Source organism: Ammospiza nelsoni, chromosome 3, assembly GCF_027579445.1.
Source record: "Ammospiza nelsoni isolate bAmmNel1 chromosome 3, bAmmNel1.pri, whole genome shotgun sequence".
In the NCBI taxonomy this organism is placed as follows: Eukaryota; Metazoa; Chordata; class Aves; order Passeriformes; family Passerellidae; genus Ammospiza; species Ammospiza nelsoni.
The window spans coordinates 52458862-52481450 of record NC_080635.1 but is presented as its reverse complement, the minus strand read 5'-3'; positions in this window follow the sequence as shown (position 1 = coordinate 52481450).

The following is a 22589-nucleotide window of genomic DNA, read 5'->3' as shown; positions in this document are numbered from 1 at the left end:
TCAGTGGAGCCAGAATCTTCTGGCACAGTAGAAATTAAATAGCAATTTGAAATAGAGAATAAGGAAGTTGTTCAATAATTCTACTTAATCTGATTAAATTCTACCAGAAAGTAAGGTAGAGTGCAAGATTTTCTGTATTAAAAAACATACATTATTATTTAATTAAGAAAAGCCTATACGAAGGTAGACTGATGTTATTTTAGAATATCAGATTAGATATAAAAAAAAGCAGATGTAAAGCTTACTTTTATAATTTCATTCCTACCTTTCTTTTGTAACAACAAAAGTTAGTTTGGTTTTATTGGAGGTTGGAAATGACATATTGCAAAGCTTTTTTTAAAAAGAAAAATTGAATTCCATATTTTATGACAGCCTTAGAGAAGTTTTGTCCTTAAATTCTGTTGGTTCTGAGTTGACAGAAAATTAGATGAGAAAGTGGGGTACATTGCTTTGACACAATAAGGCATTTTTGTTCGCTATCTCTTTTAGAGTTATGATTTCCAACATAAATTCACCATAGAAATATTTACTAGAGAGATTAATCAAGAAGCTAAAATAAAGTAAGAATATCTGTGGCCCAAAAGAACTGAAATGCAAGAAGAGGGACAATTTTATAGTCTAAAAATTAAAGTTAGTATTTTAAAAATTATTTCTATAAATATTAATACAAAAAATGATACCTAATTTTTAGAGCTAAGGATTTTTTAGTCTGAAGAACTACACAATATGCTGTTCATAGCCCTTTCTATTTCTGTCTCTCATGGGAATCCTTGCCTCTGTCCCTCTCCAGACACTCCAGACACTATTGCCAGCTCTCCTTGTTGATGGGGACTTGGTAGCCATGTAAAATGTAGCCCCATCATGGGGAAAATGGGGAATTATATGACTCAGAGCCCTACTAAATTTGTACTGATTTTATGCTCAGGCATAAAATATTTTTTTCTGAGGCAGTATTCTCTTGGGTCTGCAAAAGAAACTTAGAGTCCTGGTGGACAAAGTAATGTAGTACCTTCAGATGCTAAATGACAAAAGGTTTGTTTTTCCAGTTTAACAACTCATGTCGGTAGAATTTTATGGTTGCCATATTTTTTCTCTCCTTCAGAATGAGATGTAAAACCATTTATTTCACACATAGGAAGATAGAAACACAAACTGATTTAAGTAAAGGTGTATAGAATAAGACTTTTGTAATTTTTTACTCTGCATATTGTTGTCTTTGCTATAACTACCAGCATAAAAAGCTTAAAAGTAGGACTATAATAAATCAAGAAAAGATCATGTCTTACAGGGTTTGGCTTGAATATAACATCTCCCGAGCATGAAGGCTTAAAAAAATCTTGACTTTTTGCAATAATCTGTGGGCTGTAAAATGATCAACTCTAGCATGTGGGCATTATGAATTTAGAATTACCTCATGGGAAATCAATAAAGTTCTGTATTTGTTTTGATGTTTCAACATAGCATACAAAGGCATATACCAAAGATAAACACTTAGTCCAGCAGAAAATAAATGTCTGCTGTAAATGTTCAATATGTTGTCCCAGCTGTGTTCCCACAAACTCCATTACAGCTGAAGACAGGAAGCAATCTTCCCTGCATTCCTGTAGTCTCAAATGACTCAGCTGAGGACAAGAGCAGCATCTCAGTTTCAAAATCTGGTGACAAGCCTGAAGGCGGTTTAGGGAATGAAGAGATTGCATCCTAGGAAGAGAATAAAATTACTTTTCCTTCTGGTGATCATAACAACAAAACACAAAGAATGGACTGAATTTCTGAATGGACTAATTCTTAAGGCGTAGATTATCCCTGGTGAAAAATGGGACGTCTTTTCATGGTGCAGATAGGCCTGGAGGGGGAATAATTATATGTCTTTATATAAATAAAATGATTCTGATATTTACCTGCATTTTAATTTCATAATTCATGCACAAGTATAAATTCAATCTCAGTGCCAATAATTGCAGTAAGACATGTGTTGAGGGAGCAATACCAAGTAGTTAATTCTGAGTTCCTAAACTGTGATAGATATCCAAATAAGATGCTGTGCATAAGTAGATAAGTGAGTTTGTTGAGGAATCTGAAAAGTAACTGGTGAAGTTATTTATATTTGTCTGAGTTTCAGGTGCAATTGGACTAAATAACAAAAAACCCACCAGGCACTGCAGAACTATTTATTTTTAGAAAAAGGTGAACATGACTCACAAAAAATGAAACTGAATTTGGGTTAAGAACAAAGATCTTCAAATTCTGGGGTATGAAGAAGGATTTGTCTTTTAATGATCCAATTCAAAAGCTGCATTTTCTGTGATTTATATTTTGAAAACTTTAGCGCTACTTTTAATTAGGAAACTAAATCCTGTTTCAAACTAATTTTTGATTTTTATTAGTTTGGCTTATTGGCATTACTACTTGTGAAGAGTGGAAAAAACATACATTTACATTCTCTGAACTAGGTGAGGTGTTCCCACTCCCAGATTCTTTGAGACAGGACATGATGATTGATACAGTTTGTGTCCTTTAATTTTTGTCTATTTTCTGCCCTTAGACACTCTTGCTTCTCTTATTTTTCTTCTCTGTGTCTCATGTTACCTGTTTATCTACAGGAGTTATGGGATGCAGATAAACCTTCAGCAGGGCATCTGTTACAGCTGCACTGGGGCAGCAGACAGGCAAGGTTCCCTATTTGTCCTTCCTGGACCTCCCTTGTATTCTCTTACAGGGCTGTTCACTTTATCCCTTCCCACTTTTAACTCTCTTTCTAGAAATAAATATTTTGTGATTATTCACAGCAACCATTGTATTGAAGGAGTAAAATACGACTGAAATGCCTTTCAAGGCCCCATTATTCAGCTTGACATTTGAATGTGTACTACCAAATTCATTTAAAAATACTCTAGCCTAGGTAATAAAAAAAAAGTCCTGCTATTGGACAAGAGAAGATAACACAATGCATTTTACCTTCTATCTGTATTACTTATTAACTTTTTTAATACAGATTTTTCCATCCCACAGGATTCCTCCACAATGTCTGCATTCTTCCTCTGATTATTCTCCTCTGGTAATTATGAAGAGTTAGAGGAGAAGACATAATCAAAGTTTCAACAGCTCTTACTCCACTCCCAAGGGTTTTTTTGTTGTGAAAGTGTTGGGTTTTATTTACTGACTTTTTCACATCCAAACAATTAAGGCTCTGAGGAGGAAGTTATTCTTTAAATTCCTTCAAAAGATGTGTTCTGAAGTCTCTCATTTCCAGTTTTGTCTTCCGGTAGACTTTGGTTTGTATATATACCAGGCAAATTTACTTCTTGAATTTCTTTGGTGTTACTACATTCTAAGTTTTTTTCAAACAGTTTTTTTCTAATTAACTTTATTTGTCATGTAAAGTTTGTGTCTCTGCATGTAGTCATGTCAAAGGGATGCCTACTGTGTGTGAAACAGCTGCTCTAGTGCTGACTACTTCAGACATATATTTATCAAATGTGTCTGAAATAGTCACATGACTTCTGCTCAGCTGTGAAGGAAAAATAGGAGACAGTCAGTCAAAGAGTTATTTCTTCATTTCTATGCCATCCAAGAAAATGTGTCAGCTCTTTTCAGATTGCTGGATGAGTGTAGGCTGTCCCCAGAGACATTCTGTGAGAGAGAGTCACTTCAGTCTATTAATTTAGATTACCCCAGGTGGGCATTCAGAGACACGGCAGAACCCCCAGAAATTCTCCCACTTAGACTGGGAGGGTATGCCCAGGGCTTCCTTTGTTCAGGCTCCCTCCATGGAGGGACTAGCTTAAACTGTTGTTTAGATATTCAATTACAAGATTAAACAATTTTGAGGATTTGGACATCTGAGACTCCTGTGGGAAACCTGAGGGTAAGTTGGTAAGAAATCTTGTCTGTGAGAAAGGAAGGTAAGTTCCTCTACATAAGTTCTTCAAAATTATGATTTCTGCTCTCATCACAACACTAAAATGTCTTGTAAAACTGGTAAGATATGGGTGGGAAAGAAGAGAAGAAATGAAGGTATAATTGCATTCCGCTATTTCTGACATGTAAGTTTATTTAATGAAACAGTTAAACCATGGGCACAATCTGAATGAATTAGTAGGAAAGAAATTGAGACTTGAATTTTATTTTTATAGGCCAGGAATGTTTTTCTGATGCTAAGTGTCTTAGAAATGACAAGGTATGTCTGCCTAATACCAGGCAGGTTTGAACCAACCTTGAACCACCTTAATTTTGACAGCCATGAAGGACCACTATTTTTCCTGTATGGAAAAAATATGAGGATAGGAAAGATGAAAGGAAAGATTATACTGACCACACCGGTAGCAAGTGTTCTGTATGTTAAACCTGCTGCACTTTCAAGGCCTTTGCTTTCAGTCTAGCTTGGACTGTATTATTTGAAGCTTCACTGCTGTGCAGGGGTAATATTTCCATATTATTGGCCACTGACCCTAAAGAACAACCTTCCTAATGGTGAAGTGCCTCACACAACACAGAGAAGCAGCTCTTGCTTCCTTTCCACAGGGAGCAGTAATATATATCACCAGGCTCACTCTGCTGTTATTTCTGCAGCTCCCTTCATGTTTTCAAACACCTTTACTTGGGAATTCTCATAGCTTCTTGGATTTACAGATACTTTGTTTTTTTGAAAGCAAATCAGCAATAAGCCAGAAAGGGAGTCCAGATTTTCCAGCACTTGCCATGCTCTTTCCCAGTCTCTGGACCAACTTCCACATTGCAGATAGCAGGATGTGAAATAAGACTGAAGAGTGGGAGTGATGTTCCTAAACTGTACTGGCAGCCTGCATGGAGTTAGGTTTTTGTCATCTTACAAAAACTTTGCACTTGATCTCAGTTACCTGAAAGGGTTGCCATTTACCTCTCATTGTTACTGTCAGATAGAAAGACCCCGTGAAGAATAAAGTGACAAAAATATGGTTGTCAGTTTCTACTGCCTCTAAAATCAGAAATTCACAGGGAAAAAAAATGTCGGTAGGCATTTGATTACATGGAAGTAACAGATGGGCATGAGCCACAAACACATGTGATGCCCTGCCTCTTTTCGTTCATTAATCGATTGTGAAACCTGCATCCAGATGATTCAATGCTGATTGCTTGTTCTCTGTGGGCATTTTTGCATGCTGACAGTTTAACACAGATTATTTACGTTGCCTTAACTCTCCTCCTTTGTCAGAGGCAGAAAGCTCTGAAGAGTTAAACTGTCTTCACCCACAACTGGATTGCCCTCATCAAAATGGGTATAGGATTCAAGGCATTCTGTAAATATCACATTCTTCCGAGTGGGACCCTCTGGGTGGCTATGTTGAGTCCCTGAGGCTCCCCTGATGGGGAAAACCTCTTTTAACAGTTCTGTGCCAGGATTGGGAGATGCATGGGACTTTTTTTGGTCTTCTACATACAAAGTATGTAGAAGCAAGGCAGCTTCTGAAGCAAGACAGTGGGAATTTGTTTAAAATTGAGTTACATAAATTTAATGATTGCATGTTCCGGTTTTTCAGTGCTAAGGTATCCCTATACTTAATAATCTTTCCCTGTTTTCAGCTCTGCTGCACTGTAATCCCATAGGTTCCTGTTGTATTTAGAGTAGATAAGAGAGAAAGTGTTTTCCTTGCTTTTTTCTAGTTACTTTTTATGTACTTGTCTTTTGCAGGTCATGCTGGCCCACTTAATGCCTTCAATGCTGCCCCTAAGTTCATGTATTTTGACCCAATGCGCTGATTTCTAGATTTATATTTCCTTCTGTCTCACACTTTGTCTTGAAGTGCCGGATCTGAAAGTGGCAGCTGAAGCTGGCATGATGTGGTGGCACAGGAAGATCACCTTAGAGGTGCCTCGTACAGTTCATCACTTTTTCAGCACTGCCATCCTTATGATTCAAACTCTGTCTATGATGCTCTGACAGCTCTAAGAATGATGCAGGAGGAGAAAGAGGTCACCAAAAAGAGAGCCAAGAATACAACAGTAAGAGTAATATGCTCTTTTGAGAGTGGGAGCACAGACAGGATGTGCTAGGTGGATACAGGCTATGATGACAGTCCAGTAGGTATTTAAAAGCATTTTGCTGCCATCTAGTACTTTGTATTAGTATTTTTATTGCTCTTTGGAAAAACACTAGGCAAAGAAAAGAAATACAAAACAAAAGGTCCCAACCCTAAGTATGTGGCCTCTAGTATGGGCTTCATATGTCAGAATGGAAGAACATATTCTGTGAGCCAAGGTTTCTCTGTGGGGTACCTCTGTCCATAGGGGAATGAAATCTGTAAAGTAGCAGTATTTCTGTGAATGGTAATATGGCTCTTCAAACTTGCTCTAACACTGTAAGCATAAGGAACAAACTGACTTCTTCCTGCAGGGTCTTTGAGATGCGCTGTTCATCGTGCATGTATCTTCCTGGTCCATGCAATTTTCTCAAGTCACTGGTTTAGAGTGCTCTCTGACAATCTATTAAAATCAGTTTCACAATGTATTTGTGAAATGTGTCAGTCAAATTATGGTCCCTAACACAATCCAAGGACTTGTTGGATATTTTCCCTGTTCTCCTCCTTTACTGGAAATATATAACACACTGTGCACAGTGCTCTGGCTTATTCTACCACCTATAAAGAAAAACCCTTGACATAATCATCTCCCTTCCATGTTTAGGTAGGCAGGAGATACCGCTCTGAAAAAACCCTTAATCGATTGAACTTCTATACCCAGAAATATGAAATTCCTTGTAAAGTACAAAGAATATCTGTTTCTATTCATGGCAGGTACCTTTATGCTAATATGGCAACCATTTTTTATCTCACCAAATTTCCTTCATGCTATTCAAGTACTATTCATCAGACTCATGCATTAAGCCCTATCATGGTATAATTATCTTGATTTCTGGAAATGGTCTGTTTGTATCAAAATTAGTCTCTCAAGTAGCACTGTTGAGATAGTCTTTACACTTAAACATGGAATGACAAGGCTAAAAATCACTTTTAGGATCCTAAAAATCAATTTATGCATTTCACCCTCTAAATCTTCAGTAGAGAGAATTTGCATTCTTTCCTACATCTGTTTCCAAATAATAGGGCAAAAAACCTTCACACATAGCTGACAGACATGATGAGAAAATGTAGGAGTGCTGAAAACTCTACAAATGTCTTCCTTAAAAATTAATGTTTATGATACACATATATTACTTTACCACAGCAGCTACATATTCATGTGGGAAGGGACCTAATCTGGTGCCCTTTGGAGAATAGGTAGTTCTCTCTTGCTGTATTGCAGCTACAGATCCAAAGACAAATTTCTGGCAGTCTGCCAAATAAAAGTCCTCCATCGAGGCATTTTCTACAAATGCTGTCCTCTTCTTAAACTTGGTTACCCATATGCAGCCCCAATATAGACTGAGATGTACATAAGTGGATACACAAACACAAATGTTAGTAAGAGATGGGGGTTTTGCCACTTTTTCTCATGAGGACTAAGTTGCAGCTTTTTGCAGCTATGAAGAGGGATGTAAATTCAGGGATTAACACACAGTGTATTTATCATTAGAAGATACACACAAGCACTTTTTATGCATTGAGGTATTTTGACATTCCAGATAACTTGCCTTCAGCACAGTAATATCAAATAAGGATGTTCAATTTAGTTTCGCACTGTGATTCTGTTTCTGAAATCTGTCGTGCTTGGAAAAAGCTCTGTAACCTGTCTGCATTTACAGACAACAGAATATAAAGGGACTGTTTAGTTTGCATGACCATGAGCCTTGGATTTATATTTTATGTATAATTTAAATCCTCCAAAGTGTTTTGATTGCCTTTATTTTTAGTTCTCATTTGGAAGTTTAAACATTTGCTGCAGGGTTTTAAAACATCTGTTGTTTTTTAGCACAACAAATGATGGATATTGGATGCTTGGTGTGACAGTTATTGGATAAAAAGATATATTAAAATTGACTGGCCTACAGATTAGAATTAGGTTTGGAATTGAAATGGCTCCCTGTAATTCACATAAGCTTTTAAAGAAAAGAAGTACAACATTAGAGGCAGTGGAAAAGTGCTATTCAATATTGGTTTTGACTCAACAGAAAATATTTGTCAGATTCCTCACTCTTCAAAAATACGTTTTGCAAATTGTATATGAATACAAAATGTGATTTTGAAAGAAACAAAGTAGTAATTGGGCTCTAATTGGGCTGCTTTCTAGTTCCTGTCTTTTTCATAGTATCTTGCTGGTTGTTGTAGTTAACGGGTTATGAAATTCACTTTTATCTAAATACATCACAAACTTATATAAGCTGAACGTATATGTAGTGTATGATGACTCATTACACTCTGGCATAGGAATATTTTTAGTACTTTTATGTTGCTTATTTTTCAGTTTACCTTGGAGAAGAACATTAAAGATAAATGGCATTTAATACAGATTTAGCTCTCTTGTTGTCATCATTACATTTTTTCCTATTTTTATTGTAAGTGAAGGAGAGTGGCACTATACAAGAGTATGGGACTGTTGTGTCTTCCATTGCACGAGATCCTGTATTGCCAGTTGCTAAAAGCCTGTGGGGTTCACTATGTGCAAAAGAATGATGTTGTTGGGTCTGACAGAGAGCACAGGGACAGCTGCTCCCTTGGACAGCACTCTGTAACACAACTGCACTTGTTGGACCCGCCAGAAAAACCCTAAGGGTAAAAGCAGCTCCACCCATGCAGAACAAGGAAGTATTATTACATGATTTCCCAGGGCTGTGCATGCACTCGGTCTGCCACTACAGAGGAAATGACAGCTTTTAGAAAGGTACAAAAGAGTAGGTCACTGTTGCACTGATTGCCTGACACATTCTGTGTTTCAGAGCTCAGGTGGGAGGACGGTTGTATAATAAATGTGTTCCCCCTTTCACCATAAGAGCTGCGCCACAGGGCTGCTCTACTATGGTTTTGCTTGACTGGAACACAGGAATTTTGTTGGATTAATTCAAACTAAATTCTTGACAGTTTTGCTAGCTTGAAATTTTGGTGGCATAAAAATTTAGCATTCTGCAATGAGGCAGTGGACAAAAGCTGAAGGAATTTATACGAACATTAATATTTACCCAATTTTTCCGTGTTTTCTCTGCATGTCTTTGTGAGCTTAGGAGTATCTTTAAATATAGACTAATAATGTATGCAGAGCCTATTACTGAATTTTAAAAAGATATTCCATTAAATCATCTGCAGGAAGTTGCTGTGGGCGATGAATTATATCAGATCCAGCATAGCAAGAAATAATTTCATTAAATAAATGAAGATGTCCCAGAGAAACTTCTGGTGAATTCAAGGAAGAAGAAGAGAATATAGCTAGTCTTAAAATGTCTTTACCTCTTTAAACAAAACCCAGAAATTGGTGAAATATGTGCTGATTTATGCATAAAAATAGGAAATCTGTGTTTCAGTCTAAAAAAATGTCGTGCATACTTGTACATTCTCAAAACAAAGCTCATGAGTAAACAATTCTACCTTATCTCATTAGAAAGCATGTAACCTTTTTATTGGCATTAAACTCAATGTGCCACTTTATTGAAGAAAATAACTGGGAATTCTTTTAGTGTAATGTAAGACTAGTGATGGTCAAAAACATTGAGATGTGGCATTTACCTCAGTTTATTGCATCTTACTTTTTCTGGTCTGTTTTGAGCAAATCTCTATAGTCTTTGGAGCATGTAATTTTTATTTTCCTAGTTCATCTCTTATATAGAAAATCTTTTGAAATCCCCAGGTGTATAGGAGAGGAGCTGATTCTGAACTGGCTATTTAATAACATAAACCTCTAACCTTAGTCTGAAGAGATCAGATTTACTTACCCAGCTTCTCTGAAATAAGAGGTGGAAATAAACCAGAAGAACTAGCATTAACGGTGGTACCAATTATGCGTAATGCTAAAAACTATACATATTTATTGTCAAAATAAATCAATAACTATGGATATGTTTGTCATATGAACTATTAAGTGTAATAGATGCTAATCACAAATTGCACAGTAGGTTCTAGTTTCAGCAATACATACTTTATGTTACATTACTGGCAATACTGGGCTCCAGACAGGTGCCTCAAGAGAAATCAGGGGCAAGTAAATCCATAACATGGATAATCCATTGATGGTTAATGGAGAACTAACAGCATTTCATGGTGTAACCATGCAGCACCTTAATATTTCAGGACTTGACCTTTAAATGACAATTGTCTGTTTCTAGCTCTCTGTTTCTAATATTTGGGCACTAGTAAATTTAAAGTTGCTCCTCAGCTGCTTCTTAGACATATGAATGACTAAATTTTAAACTATGAGCATTCCTAACAATTTTAAAAATAAAATATATTCCAAGCACAAAAAATTTTAAAAAACTGACTCAGACGCTCATCAAATTAGTCCTTTTCACTGTGCTTATTCATGGGACTTGATCTTCTGTGTGTACCTGAGTGGATGAACAGAAATAGAATTTCCGATCTCAGAACAGTTTTTCTTCATACTCCCTTGGTTGTAGAAGAATGGAAGAAGAGTCATGAAGACCTGTAAGAAAATATTTTGCCTTTTTCAGACAAGTGGTCTGGAAAAAAAAAAAGCTTTTGCTTTTCCTCTTAGCCATGGAAGCCATCCTTTACCATCTGCCTCCAATACACCCAAGGAAACCAATGTATGTCTTGCAGGGAACCTGAGTGCAAACTTCCAAAGACACCCTTCATGATTCTGAGGTTTGCCAGTGCTCCGATTTGAAATATTTTCTACTATGGAATCTCTGGCCACACATGAGAATTCCAGCTTGATATTGTGTTGAGACAGGAATTCCCATGCATGGTGAGCTCAAGCTTCCTGAAAGGGCAGTGAAATAGTACCCTAGCGGTGCTTACAAAATTTTACCCTCGGGGAGTACCAATGGCAAGTCAGAGACAGGATTCAAAAACGGAAATGGCTTTTCAAGGCATGGCTTTGTTCACAGGCATATGGTTTTATCAAGGTCTTAACTGGATGAGAAGGTGTACCAGCTTCCAAACACAAGTCCAGGGACAAAGTGTTTATGTGTTGGTTGAATTTTTTTCAAAATTATGGGTGCTTAGAAGTGAACTATATAAGAAAAGAGTACACTTTTTCATATTTCATTTACAAAGACCACCAACAAATCAAAGCTCATTGCAAAGATAACATTCTTATGAGGTTCACACCTAACTTAGAGAGCAAAAGATCCCAGCAGATTGGATTCTTCATTCTAGAATGAAATAATCACCCTTATGTCAGCCATCCTTACCAGGAAAAACACCTCAACAATAAACCACGTTACTATGAAAATATCTGTGCCACCTAATTTTATTTTTCAACATTGTGTGAAATGGCAGAGTTGTTTTTTCCTTAAGGGGAAAAAATGAGCAGCTGACTATTAGAAAGAGAAGTTCATCTTAATGTGTCAAGAAAATCTATTTTCAAAGACGTGCAATAGTTTATGTGCTTCCATTAGAAATCAAAATACCCAGAAAACAGCTAAATAAAGAACTAGAGTGAGATGCCAGGGAAATCAAACAGAGAAACACAACACATCAAGACATGACAGAGAATATATACAATTTTTAAATTGTAATAAAAATTTATTAATACTATGAAAGTTAGTGCGCGTATAGAAATAGTTGCAAAAGTACCTTAGCAACAAATCTCTTTATGATACCAGTTAAAACTCATCTGACAGAGACAAATACTTCATTTTTAAAATACCTTCAGAAATTTTTCTATGGCACTTTAAATCTGGGAAAATTGGAAATGCTTTGGTAGGTTCTCCTATTACTTGGAAAGATGACCTGAAAGGAAAGCCATTGTTCAAAATTACTAAGGCATAATTTTGTCATATGCTACAAAGTGTAATACTGTAAATAATATGCTGCATATGAAATGTCAATTATATAAGCAATATTGTCTGCCTGCCTTCATCAATGACTTTTTGCAAGAGTTGTATTTATCTTTTATATGGATAAGGATAATTTTATTATTTAGGACTGATGTGATTCTACACAATGATCATTTAAAGTTTATGTTGTTGGGCTTATAATTAACTGGGTGCAGTTGACAAGACCTCATAGGTCTGCAAATCTGGAGTAGCAAAAGTTTTACTTTCAGAGTTAAAAGAAATTTTAAAAGAGTCTTGGGAGACTTGTCTTCCTAAAAATGAGCTTTTACTTATACACTAAAAAGAAAAATATACATAAAATATTATAATCAGACAACCTTCTTTTCACTTTTATTTTGTCAGTAGGATATTTTGTCAGAGAGACATAAGAGGAGCTAGAAATATGTAAACATTCAGATAGTGCTTGGAGAAGACCAGTATAGAATAGAATAAATTTTTGGGGTTAATGTCTGTTGGAAAATCCTTGGATAAGTAAATGTTTTTGTTTGAATCTAGAGAAGAAAAAATTTATATGGCATTTTTAAAAGCTCAAACCAACCAACCAATCAACCAACTAACCAATCAAACTGACCGACCAACCAACACATTCATATTGACTTATTTTTTAAAACTGGAGCAATTTATAAGACACTGTAGTGTGTATCTATTTATAGAGAAGACTGAAAATACAGTCTTCACCATTTTAGACCCTCTTAGGATGGTCATACTTGCCGCTTTTGTATTTATAACTCTTAAGTTTTACCTAAAAGTAAAGGTTCAACCCTGAAAGATTTGATCTGATTGTTTCCACACTTGGACATACATTCCAGGAGACAAATTTTACATGACTGCATAGCGTTGGTATTACTAGATAAGTCTTGCTCTGTATACAACATTTGATATAGATCATTATATATTTTAGTTTTTCTGTTTCAGAAAGTCTAAGAGTCTCAGACCTTTTGTAATGTAAAAGTCAATGCACTTTATATCCTCATTTGAATTTCTCACAGGACAGCGTATTTTGCTCGTACTTTTTATAGTTTTGTCATTACAGACACAATTTCTCATCTATATTTGGACAGTAGAACCCGGAAAAGCAAATTGTGAAGATTTTTCTAATTTGTGCAGAAGTATATAAGTTTTCATACTTTTGATATATGCTCTCACACTGCTTGACTATTGGGTTTTTTTCCTTCCTTTCTTATTGTTAGATTATATGTTCTTAGTCTCTATTTGCTTTTTCCAGACTCACAGTAGAAATGGGTTCAGTGTACTTTTTATAGTCAGCATGAGTCCTTGGTGAAAAGGATTTTCTGTCTGGTTTTTAGATTGTTATATTATTTTGTATTATTTTTCCAGGAATCATTCTTCCAAGTCACTGTTTTTTGTCTTCTGATACACTTGAAAAAATTTTCTTCATGTACCTTTTTTTCCTCTCTACATTAAATTGTGTTAGAAACCAATTGCTTCATTTATCTCCAACCTACAAATATCTGTTTTAATTTATTTTCACCTTGCTTATTTCTTTTATATTGATTTTAGTATTTCTTTTTCAATAAAAACTTTCCCTTTGTGTTAAAAGCAATTGCTATAGCTTCAAACGTCCCATTAAATTACTTCCTACTAACAATGCATATAAAACCTCTAAAAGTGTTGGTTTGACCCTTAAGAGGAAAAGGGTACAGGAGAAATAAAGCAAACCTCTATCCTCCTTAATTTATTTCAAAAAGAACACCAAGGCAAGTGATTTTAAACAATGACTGTATTTGGTAAAAAAACAAGCTTTAATGATTTTCATTGCCTGTTAATTCAGGAATATCAAAAATTTTAAACCATCAGTCTTCCTTTAAAAAGAATTTTTTGAAAACAATCTAAATTGAAATATTACAAGAAAACAGGTGAAACATTTTTGTTCCTGGGCAAATTACCTCAGGAGGATGACAGGATGACACATCTTTCAGCAGTCTATATTTCCACCCCACTCTCTGGGGTAAGATCTCAAACTTCCTTCTCCTAGGAATAAACAAATTGAATTCCACAGAGGTGGGAACTTCCTTGGTTTGGACTTCTGCTATGAAAGACAGTGATGGCCATTGTGTTGATATTGTGGCAATACAATTTTTTTCTTTATTGATTCCACCACGTGAAATGCCTAAATTTTACTTTTTTGAGAGACATGAAGGTGTGAATCTTAATTTTTTGCAAGTTTTGGCAAAAAAACTTCCAGTAATATCCCCAGGCAAAGGTTTTTGCTAATTGATCCACAATTTCTAGATGGAAATGTACGTAAAAATAAACAACAAGTAATAAATGACAGTATAATAGGTCACAATATCAAATCTTGTCTCTTTCTTAAAACTTTTAAAAAAGTCACTATAGAAAATTATTCTTGGTCAGTTTTTTATGAGTAATTTGCTCTGCATATAACTGTGATTGAAAATATCTGGGTAAGATTGGCTTTTCAAGGGGTTTCTTGGTAAGATCACAAAAATAAACCGAGCTCAGTTATTGAAGTGGACATTTTCACAAAGGGCATGGCAAGAGTAACACTCTCAGAAGCTCAGCACAAGCATGAACTGATAAATATTTGGGGTTTGTTCAATTTTTATATAACACAAATGTGTATAATATATTGCTAGACTATGCACATACCACTATAAAGCAGCAAAAAAAGACTGCTCATTTTATTTTTATTGAAAAGATAATTTTTTCACAACCCACTTATTTTTAAGATTGTGATGGTAAAGTAATTTATTTTATTCTTCAAATAAAAAAGCATTTTCATTAACACTGAATATAAGTTTCTAATGGAAAATACATTTTTTTCTGCTCTCAATATCACATATTTATGTAAAAAATTAATTTAACCATAAAGAAAATCTTTTTTAGAAAAAAAATTAAGCAGAGCAAAGAAAATCTAATTAACTAAATTACTGCAAAAACTAAATGAATAATTTTCCTTGACTTCCTGGCTCTTGAGAGTCTTGCTACAATGTTATATTAATGTTCTCAATTATTAATATTATTAGCTAAAAAGCAGTGACTTTTTATAACAGGTTTATTACCCTACACATTTTTTGTAGCCAACTATAAGCTATTCTGGATACATACTAAATAATAAAAAAATCACAATTATCCTAGCTGCAGTGAGTTCTTTTTGCTCTGCTCCATTTGGCAGAATAGAGTATCTCAATGATAATATATATTTAGCTGTAATGCAACATGGAAAAAACCCAATGTAAATAGCTGCACTAATATATTCCAGGGCAGAAAACTTACTGGGAACTCAGACAAAGCAAATTTAACAGTCTAGCTGATGAAGTTTGAGTGTCAAATTAAAAAAAAGCTGTGTTTTTATCACTCTGATTTGTAAGCGTGTTTATTCAATAATTCCATCTTGGAAATTCTGCTTCAGATCTACACTACATTCGCTGTTGGATCAAGTCCAGAGAAGGGCCAGCCACAGAGATGCTCAGAGGGCTGGACACCTCTCCTATGGAGGGAGACAGGCTGAGAGAGTTTGGGTTGTTCAGCCTGGAGAAGAGAAGGCTGTGGGGACACCTTAGAACAACCTTCCAGTCCTTAAAGAGAGGCTACAAAAGCACTGGAGAGGGACTTTTTACAAGGGCATCTAGTAATGGGACAAGAGGAATAGTTTTACACTGAAAATGAGTAGGTTTAGATTAGGTATCTGGAAGAAATTCTTGACTATGAGGTTGATTAGGTGCTGGAACAGGTTGCCCAGAGAAGCTGTGGGTGCCCCATCCCTGGAAGTGTGGAAGGCCAGGCTGGATGGGGCTCTGTGGCAACCTGGTCTAGGGAAAAGTGTCCCTGTGGCAGGGGGGTGGAACTAGATGGTATTTAAGGTCCCTTCCAACCCAAGCCATTATATGATACTGCAATATGATTAGTAAATTTAATTTGTTGATATATATATAATCTATATGCAATTTAAGCCTGTGGACAGTAGGATGCTTTGTCTCAACAACAGGCATCTGTAACTGTAAAGCTATAGTTTCAAATAACTCTGAGAATTTCTGTTGAATTTAAATGTTTCATCATCTGAAATGTTAACTTACATACAATAGGTCAGAATCATCAGCAACTTCCACTGTCATCCAAACAAAAATCTGATTTTATAGCACTAGTCTGATATGGAGGTGGTCTCCAGGCCATCACTGCATGTCATCCCCTTCTACTCTATTTTTCTCTTGTGTGGCTACTCTTTTGTTTTTTTTCTGTAAGGGTCTGGTCCTGGTGTGAGACCTTTTGGGACACTCAGAACAAAAGAAAGCAGCCACTGCATCAATACAGCACTACTGTCTCTACAAGGGCCTTGTGCAAGGTCAAGAACTAATTTCTGAGCTGGTTCCTCATCTGACATTTATAGAGAAGAATCTTGCTCTTTGACCAAAATAATCTCTTCAGTAGAAAATCGGGAAGAAATAAACTCACTGTCTCGCATCTGCTCCTTTGTTACAGCAACAGGAAATACAAGAATTCTAGGACCAACTTCGAAATGTGTATTTGAATGGGATCAGCAAAAATCTGCTACTTAATGGAACATGTGTTTTATATGCAATGAGACAGCTGGTCCAAACAGACACATCTTGGCAGAACCTATTTCTATGGCAGTGAGACACAAAATCAATGTGAATGGGAGCTCATTTTAAAATAACTCATTAACTTATGAGTTTCACTTCCATCTAAAGACATTTAGTCTGTTCCTGTTGCAAGATTGATTGTTGAAATTTGTATTTGTGAATGATAGTAATTAATTAATTTAATAGTAATGACAAAAGAGAAATGAACTCTAATGGCTCTTTTATTTGAAAAGACTTTGACATAGCTAAGCAGTCCCATTGACTTCATACCACTCTCAAAAAGAGCAGGTGTGCTGAAGCTGATGTTTGCAAATGACTAATAGGAAATACATGTGTCAGACAAATTGCATTCTCCTTCCTAGTTTGGTTAAATATACGGGCTGTGGATCACACACCCATCTACAATTTTGTACTTGAGTTTAATTCCTTTGAGGGAAGTAAAATGAATTAATATACTTGGAAAAAGGGGATTATTAAGAAATCAGATGTTCTGAGATATTATTCCATAAAATAAGAAACTGAAAAGCTGGCAAATTTTGCAGACATTGATTTTTAGAGCTATCATGCTGCTCATGGTCTTAAAGAGTGTGCTCATTAACAAGCTGAAATGTGTGTAATTTTACATGGGATTGGTTGAAGTCCAAAGCAGTGGAGCTCACTACAAAGTGTTATGAGTAATTATAGAAAGACAATGATAAATTATTAATTTCAATTAAAGAAACTGTGTTTGCAAGGCAAAGTAGCATCTTTCATATTTTCAGGGAGAACTAAGATATTTCTCCAGCTTTTTCCTCCAGTAGGTAGCCCTTCTTGCTTTTATTTGTAAATCTGACTGGGTCTGACAGTTGTTTCTGTGTCACAGAGATGAAAAACATTATTATTTACATTACAAGGCTGAGTTGCAGAGGATTGTGCTATTACATAATATTGTCCTTAAAACTTACTGCAACACATTGAAAAATTCTTTTTCCTTTATGTATGTATTACTTTTATTTCTTTTTAATTCGCTTTTCATTTGTATTCTTCCTGAAGGAATTAAAATTAGGGCAAAATTTAATGTTTCCCTGTTTTGAAGGAAGAAAACACTTATTAAAGGTTTTATTTTCCATCATGAAATTTTTCTAGCTGGAGGCTGACACCTCTCTCTCTCTCTCTCTCTGTATCTTGACTCTTATCGAAGACTCACCTTACGAGATCACACCAGTAGAAAAAGAAAGGGAAAATTGACAGTACTTAGCTTCCTAGGAGATGTATGCAGAAGACAAGGTGAAGGCTGAATCAGACAAATATAAACTTTCAGTCTAAAAATGAATTGGAATGCAAAACTTAATGTCTGAATAGGCTTGAGCTATCTCAAAGGTCAACCAATTTCCATTGATTACTCATTCATGCCCTGTTTCATAGTTTGGAGTCAGTGTGAAAAGCAGAGGTTCATCAACCCATTAGTTGAGCCTTTGGTATTCTTCAGGCTGTGACGAATGATTGTCATGTAACTGCTGCTCTGTGTTCACGTTCAACCGCATCACTGTTGCTGGACATTTTTCTAGTACGCAGGAAGCAACAGTGACTTTTCAGTGTTTAAAAATGGGCTGGAAAGCCTGTCAGAGCAAATTTTTCTACCATCATTTTTAACTCTGGTTTAATACTCAAATCAGAAAGGATTCAGAAAAGGATAACACTCCTGGTTGTGGACTGATAAGGATAAAAGTATGATAAAAGAATGCAGCATAACATCACTTATGCTACATTTACTGACTGCCCAGTTTAATTTACTGTAGAGAGCTTTGAGCTAGCTAACACAGCTAATGCCTAGTAGATTAGCTAGTGGCACTACACAGCAATATGCAGTTTTGCATGGCAGGTAGCAAAAGCATTTGGTTTAAAAAAAATTTTTGGTATTTTCAGTGTGTTAAACCACATTTCAAAAATGACAGAGACAAAATACTTCTCCTTTTGGTGGACATTTCATATGCATAGACTTTCTTCTGAGAGGACATCTGGGACAAACTGGGCAGAGAGCTATGGCAGTATTGATTCAGCTTCTCCTTGCCTGCTGTGTCTCCTTCAGGACAGTGTGGCACAGGCACTGGCTTAAAATAACTGTCAGGTGAAGGATGAAAAACCTCCTTCACGGTGTCAACACGACAGAAGACAAATACGGTACAAAAAATTGGCAGCAGAAGGTACTGCATGACACAGAGTTCTGGCGTTTCATATTGAGCCCTATCTCCTTCCAGTTCTGATATAACTTTTTTATCTTTACAACACCCTGCCACTCTAACATCAGTGTAAATCGTTCACTTGCTCTTTCCCTCAGACCCTGTTTCCTCGAAGACATACAACAGCAAACTAGTCTGTAAGCTCCTGGCAATCCCAAGCAATCTGGGTATCTGCTCTACAGACTCAAGCCATACTCTTTCTGCTTGGAATTTTCCTGCATTCCCATACTTCTCTCCAGCCTTCCAATTTTTTGTAGAGTGATGATTGATGAGTTACCTGAGGCCTGATATTTATGTCAATGGCTATTTTCCACTGAAGGTCTCTTTGATTTGCCTTATCCTCTACCGATACCAGGATGGTATTTCACACTGCTCTCAATCTCTACTTCCAACACATGACCATGAATGAAAAATGTCCCATACCTTCAGCTTTCTTCTGAAGCTGGACAAAAGCTCAATATGCTTCAACCATTTCATCTGTTTATTAAATACTACCAACTTGGTTAATTATTGCAGTAAATTAACATCAAGATACTTCATGTGGGTGTATATTGGCAAGTTCTTGGGGCCCTGCATTATGAAAACCTTTTCTCCATTTCTTTCCTGTTAGTTCACTGACATCGCTAGTGATCTGACTGTGAAGTTTCCAGAGAAGAATAAAAAAATCTTTCTGATTGAAACAGAAGATCTGATGACCATTTATAGAGGAGTAATTCTTCAATTCCTTTCAAGTTATAGAAAAAAAAAAGAAACAGAACAAACGCCCAGATCAAACCCAACTAGCCCAACATTGTCAGCTAATGTCACTTTTCCAATTTTATATTATTCCCTTATCCATTGTGTATAAGTTAGAGAGGAGGATTCGACTGCTTGCCAAGAGCACGTTTCAGAAACCTCAGGAAGACCAGAGGCTTTCATGAAACCTGACCAGCAGCAGCTGCAGAAAGCTTAGAGTTTGACCAGAAGTGTGATGCATGTTATTAAAAAGAATTAGCAAGACTTCAAAAGGCTTTAGTGATTTTAATTTATACAGGAGTCTTCATAAACAACTTTGATTAAAGAGTGACAGTTCAATGAATCTGTGGGTACGATGCGAGCAGTGTGTGAACAGCCTTCACTGTGAATGTAGTAAAAATTATAAATTTCATCATATTCAGGAAATTAAGATGGTTGTAGGACAAGATCCTGGAAATCAAAAAAACACAGCTCAATAAAGCCTGCTCTTAGTTACATATCCCATTGGCTTGAATACTGAAATAAATAAAAATCCCCCAACCCTGTTTTGGTCCATAAATTGGAAAAGTCACTGAAAATTTCATGTGTATAACTGCATACAATTTTAAAACTGACTGATAAGGTTCAAGCTGACTTAAGTACAATTAAGCATATTTGAAAAAGTGTTTTAAATAAATTAGTGGAAAAAACTTTATCCTTCTTCAAGGATTACCTATGGGGAAGACAAAAACCCAGTAGGGTGGTTAGAGACAGCATAAAATTCTATTAGAGATGCAAGATTTTAACTAAAATTGGTACCAAAAGGATTTTCAAATGTTGAAAATCTATCAAACTATTTTGTTAATTGAAAAAAAAAAGTTGTAGAACGGAGAAAGACTATCTATATACTGACTGATTTCCATATACATGGGACTGTGTTAATTAAGGTAAACTGATAGCTGCTACTATAATAAAGGACCTTTGGAATACTCTGAGTTAATTTTACTAGGATGAAAATGTATTGTTTCAGGGAGTATCATTTATTCTTATTCACAATCTGACTGGTGGAAATTCTCTGTTTGGCTTTCACTCAAGAAAATGGTGAAAAGTAATGTGGAGTTCTAGTCTTCCACAAGATGATGTTAAGTAATCTTATATCTCAGTGCAATATAATGAAACCTGTATACCTAAAATATATCTGGACTTCAAATCAGAGTATTTTGTTTAGAATATTTTGATATTATTGATCTTGAATGCTTGCCTGAAATGAAGTTCAGTCTTGCTGTGAAGGGGACAGCTTTTTACAACAATTGTCATATTTCTTCTTTAAAAACCTGAAAAAACCCAGACCTAACATAATGTTCCTGAAAACTTCTGTGTACTTTAAGTAGCTATTCTGGAGATTGATTTCTTTTGGAACCGGAATGTTTTTGAGATTAAAAAGAAAGGGCAAAACCAAACTCCAGACTTCCTTCTTGAGTCTGCCAGTGTCCTCAGTTGAAAGGAGCCACTACATGGTTTCAGCAAACCTTACTGAAACAGCTAGAGAAAAGCTATCAGTATTTATTGGCCAACAATCTCATCTTAATGTGTTTGTAGAGCAAAAAAGTTTCGCAGTCTCATAACATTTGAAACTAATTAAATAAATGATGAATTGTGGGTTTGGATTCTTATCTGAATGTGCTAGGGCTGTAGCCTGAAAGTTATTTTGTTTACCAGGTAAAATTTTTATTATGACTAATTTTCTCCTAATGCTTTCAGTTCAAGTATTCTTAACTGACAGATATCTCAGACTAAAAAAAAAAAAGTCTGATATATTTAGAAGAAAAACTGTAAACCAATAAAATGCATCCAGAAGATTTTATGTATCCATCTCATTTTATCTCAGATTGCAGTATCAGGGATTAATTAATCTATTCAGATAAAGGCTCTCATTTCTTGAGAATATAAATTGCTGTTTATAGACTTTTTGAAGGGAATTTCAACACCACACTGTAGACTCACAGCATCTGAAATGAAAGGGATAGCTGCAATGCAGGATTTTTAACACAAAGAAATGGAAAGAGATATGTGCTTTTCTTACATTCATCAGTTTCCTTTAATTTCGAAAACACTGGGGATGATTTAGTTATAACATTTAATTACTCAATACAACACTTTCTGAATTGTGGAGCTAAGCTTCAGTGATGTCATGCCCTTTATGTCACCTGGAGTATTTCAGGAGGGGAAAATATTATTTTTATCAGTTTTTTGGATGCTTGTAACTGCAGCTGAGATGTACTGATGCCATAGAGGCCCCATGAGATCCAAACCAAGAATGAATAGCTTGGAAACTGCAAAGAGAATTTCCATTTGGAAACTTTTCTACAGATTTCAAGGACTTGGTTGATAGATTTGGACATTTACTGAAGTGTTAGCTCCAAAGGGGCCAAAGTATACTGCATATCTTTCTCAAAGGATTAATGTGGGGTTTTTTAATTAAATTCGTGACATACAGAACAGAATTGTGATCTGTCAGTGGGTGCTTGTGGGCTGCTGTCAGTTTGCTCTAAGGCAACTACATAGGATTATTATACAAACAAAAAGACAGCCTTCTAAAAGCCTTAATTTTCTTCTGGAGATGCAGAAGTTCAGATTGTTCAAAGTGATGGCTACTTTCAGTGAAAGTTTTCTTTGACCTATTGGAGCTTGTCATATGGCATTGAAATTACCCATGGAGAATGAACCAACTGACACTTAAGCAGAAGGAAGAGGAAATTAAATAAAGATGATTCGATAACAGTCTTTAGGTGCATGAAAAGTGACTGCTTGGTTTTCTAAGGTGTCTTAATCACACTAAAGAAAAGGAAATTAATCCAAGTTGTAGAGCCAATTATCTGATGTTAGTGACTGAAGGAAAACTACAGTTCATGTGAAGAGACAGTAGCATGTCTTGCACTGACGGTCTTTAAGAAGAAGCTTAAAAAATGCTTCTCAATACCTCTGTACTTGAGTAACCTGCCTTTGGCAGAATGATTGATTTGGTTGGCCTTGCAGTGCTTAGATGGCAAGAAAGTCTTCAGTTTTTCTTGTTCAGATCTCATTTTTTATTTTGGGACCTCTGATTTAATGATATTTTAGCTCTGTAACAATGTCTTAATACAGGTCCTT